Source organism: Oryza sativa, chromosome 10, assembly GCF_034140825.1.
Source record: "Oryza sativa Japonica Group chromosome 10, ASM3414082v1".
NCBI lineage: Eukaryota > Viridiplantae > Streptophyta > Magnoliopsida > Poales > Poaceae > Oryza > Oryza sativa.
The window spans coordinates 18,055,854-18,060,229 of NC_089044.1; the positions used below are offsets into that span (position 1 = coordinate 18,055,854).

Sequence of the window (4,376 nt, forward strand, 5' to 3'; positions counted from 1 at the left end):
GGCGGCCGGCGGAGCGGGCTGTCGTAGGCTCTCCGGACCTTCCATTATAATTGAGAGATGAAGTGAATAATTCAAGTCATCAAACAAGCATAATGAAATATCCGACGCCTCGAGAGAGGAATATTGGAGATATTGCTAGGCCTTTAGCTTGCCAGTCAACTTCAGCCTGAGATGTGCCCGTCAAACCACTCGAAGGCGGCGACCAGATGTGTTACACATTCAGGAGACTTGACAAAAATGGCTAAAGTTCTACAACATCTCAAATATTTCTAACTCATACTCATGTGAATCTAGTTCCCAGGATGTGCACTAGATTCACACTTTCATCTCAAGCATGATTATACATAGCAAACACAAATAAGATGAAAGCATCTACTTTAGTTACATTGGCCGACCGGCCAAATAAATAATAGAACAGCGGAAGCTTGTCTACCCAATCCACAAGCACACCGACTAGGGGTTTACCCATTATGTTCAAGTCCTAGAAGAAGCAGTCGATAACCCGCATCACTCAAAGACTAAGTCTAAATCCTGCAAGCAAAAGTTAATTCAACAGCAAGAGTCAGTACATTATTAGAAATAATGTACTGGCAAGCACCAAGACAAGCCTAACACCCTACTTGCAAGGTATATAATCAAGGAAGGCATAGTATGGTTCTTTTTAGCATAAAGCAAGTTTTATTTGCATAAAACACATTCAAAACGGATTTGCTTTCAAATAAAATTTCAGCAAGCTAGTACTTAGCATATGGGCATCAAAGTAGGCATTAATCATGTATAAATATTCACCTCATTGCCATCCATGGCAGCAAGGAGATCATTCTCAAATCTCATCACAATTTGAAGGTAAATTTCAGCATTTAGGAGAATAAACACAAGTCTATACTCAATACATATCCACACGCCGCTCATGACCGCGAGCACGGCTAATCGATTAGTTTTAACTCTGCAGAGTTTGTACACTTTACCCACATGATGCGAAATAATAATCATGCAAGAGCATGGCACGCGATACATAAGTACCCGATTTATTACCCGCAACAAAGCTTTTCCAAAATTCATGATTTAGCCTTACACCAGCACGATACGTGTTCCTCCATCCTAGTCATACTGGAAATATGACCTAGAACCGTTAAGTGGCGGGCCCACGCCTTGAACTTAACGCCGTGGTGGCGGACACAACGGGAACCCACCCACGTGGCACAATACCGTTGTATTGGACAGACTTAGTCACCTAAACTACCACGTCGGGGTAAATAGGAAGTTCCTCTGAGTTATCCGAACTCATACACACCGGCCTACCAGAATGTAAGGCTAAACCATAAATAATTTACTAAGCTTGGGCTATCCCATACTAGCACATGTGGTTGTACTGTATACGAAATGAACTGATATTGAGTGAAGTCCTTAGGTCGGTTTGGGCGCACTCTCCCCCTATCGGTACACAACTAATCACCATATGTGCACCACTTGAGGCCCAAACCTAAAATCCATGTTTTCCACCATTTTATTTATCAAAATCACAAGTATTAAAGTTTTGTCCAGATTAATTAAAAATCAATTTTCATGTTTGAAATGAGCCCATAATGACAAGGAAGACCATTCTAAGCATGGCTAAGCTTTATAGTAACCTAGTGTCACCAAAACTCATATATAAAGTGGTATAGCCATATTGTTCCTAAGGTTAGGAATGAGGAATATGGATATATGTGGAGTTAAGGTGATAATGCAAATAATAGGAGTTTATCTAACAAGTTTAACAAAATTTTAATTTATTAGTGTACAATCGACATGCAAGATTTGCAAACATTTTCAATAACCTCCAAAAGATAGGTTCAAAGTGATCAAAGAGAGGGAGGTGGGACTTGCCTTGAATCAGGAAAATGTCAGCACCTAAATCACTTCTTCACCGATTAAGCAATCATCTATACAAAGTATACGTTATGCAATTAAACACCGAAATATGCGAAAAATCCAAAATGTTCTAAAATGCATGATTTGTGCACAGAGATCAGGTACTGGTATAAAATGAATTTAGGTGAAAGAATTTCTATTTTATCTCATTTTATTTGGGAGTTATGAATTTTAGAAGTTTCGTCGGTATAGTGTAGGATTTACTTAGTTACTATTGTGAAATGCTGTTGTAAGGTGATTCTTATTAAGTTTATGTTTTCTGGGGTGAAGATATTTGTTTTCTAAGACTAACACATTTGGTTTCATAATTTTTAGAGTTAATATGAATTATTTATGTATTTTACAAGTTTTAACGTGTTCTAGGCATATAGTCCCTATGTGTACATGGCTTTGGAGATTTAGGTCCAGAACTTGCTCTAACTTGCTAGTGTTGTATAAAATGAGTATTTTAGTTAACTAATCTAATCTTAGTTTATAAAATTTTAGTGTTCAAATTACTTTACTTCACATTTTATAAGCTAGGGGATGTTCTATGTTAGAAACTTAAGATATCAATCTGGAGATTATTATATGAGTTAAGGATACTAAGTTTTGGTGGAAGGGGATGGATCTATGCCTTCACTGGTTCAACAAGTTTTATTTGGATTTATTTGGAGCTACCAAGCATATATATACTTTTTCATATGTATTGTTTAACCACTACTATGTGTTTAGTACCTATTCTACCAAATTAAGGTTCAGAGCCATGGTCTGTAAGAGGGTGCTATAATTCACTCTACTAGGTTGAAGTATATTACTTACTGGTTCTATAGAAAATTTGGTTCACTTCATTTAGACTATAGATGAATTTTCTACAAATGTTACAATTTAAGGTATGCTCCATGTTGCTTATAACTTACTTAAATACTTAGGGGTTTTCATTATACTGTAAGTATGTCTTTTTATTTTATAACATTGAAGTGCACAACCCTATGATTCTACTGAATTTGGGTTTACTCAAAAAGGATCTAAGATGAATTTTATATAAACTTCTAAAGTTCAGCTTATGTAAAACTAGTCATTTTAAAGGTAATAGTTTTAGAGGCATTCGATGTATAGTATGTATACTATTTCATTTTGCTTTATAGGAGAACATAAGTTGGTGGATCTGTAGAAACTGAGTTTGCTCCAAAATGAGTTGAAATGAATTTTGTATGCATTTTATAAATTTGTGCATGCTTTATGTGTGATTTAACTTGGATAAATTTTAGAGGCTAAATTTGTACTGTGAGTGCAAGTTTTTATTCCATAACACTAAAGTTCACAATTTGGTGAGTTGACAGAAATTTGTATCATCTTAAAATGAGCTATATTTAATTTTATATGGATTTTACAAGTTTTAGGTACTTTCCTTTTATAATTTCAGATTTTTGTTTCCAAGGGGTCCACTGTCAGTGAAAGATCAATATACAAAAAGATCCCTGAGGTTTCTAAGAATCAACCCGCAGACCTAGCCTCATATGTCAGTGAGTTGAAAAGTTGCACATTAATCCTTATAGTTGTTTAAATTCTCGAAACAAGGTCCCTGACTTCTTTTCTCATGCACAGAGGCAGAACAGCCATGGCTGAGCTCGATCTCGAGCTCACCGGCGACAAACGATGGCTCGTTTGGGGGTGCAACCAAAATACAAAATGAAGATCATGTTATTGCGATTCCATTCCTCTACTTTTCTCGGTCAGTGGACATCGGAGTAACGCCGGCGGCGAGTCCGAAAGGAGGATGTTTTCGGGGGGTGATGCATGTGCTTCTACAATCATGTATTGGTTAATTGGGTGCATACATGTATGTTCTACAGGCTGAAGGATGCTCACCGAGATGCTAGACATGGCTGGGGTAGCTAGGTTGATGACGGCGGCTCGTGTAACGGCTCGGCGGCGGCAAGAACCTCCGGGTGAACGGCGATGGCTCAATCAGCTCCAAGAACTATCATGCATGTGTGTCCATGAGGTTAGAGAGGCCCCAGAGATGCTACTGATGCATGGAATTGGGTTGGTACTCACCGGAGGGGGTGGATTCGGCAACGGCGACGGTGACCGGAGGTGGAGAAGACGGTGGACGATCTCCACACTCGTAGCACCATCCTTCGAGATTCTTGAGGGGAAATGGAGAGGAGGTTGAGGCGAAGACGCTGGCGCGACAGCTTGGCCCGGCTTGGTCCAGATAAGCGGGAACGGCGATGATGTCACTGCGGCGGTGCACAGAGCGCGCTCTAGAGCGACCATGACATGGCGGCGTTCCCGCTGCTGTAGAAGATGAAATGGAATGGGATCAAAACCAAAGTTGTTCGTCATGGTGAGATGAGAATGGAACGAGTATGAGTTAGAGATGAAGAGGGCTCGACGACGGTTGGCGATGTCCCTCTTCTTGGCGGCCGGCGACGAAAGAGAGGTGGAGAGGGAGAGCTGGAGCTTCCTCCCTCGGT

The 4,376-nt window shown here is 39.7% G+C and overlaps 1 long non-coding RNA gene across 1 annotated transcript; it reads right to left on the reverse strand.

Moving 5' to 3' along the window:
* Window positions 1-358: 358 nt before the first annotated feature.
* Window positions 359-4,104, reverse strand: LOC107278057 (uncharacterized). The gene is made up of 3 exons (XR_010737138.1): window positions 3,955-4,104; window positions 1,870-1,925; window positions 359-531 (listed from the first exon to the last, which is right to left on the reverse strand). It is a non-coding gene; the product is annotated as an uncharacterized lncRNA (long non-coding RNA).
* Between the last annotated feature and the right edge of the window lie 272 nt (window positions 4,105-4,376).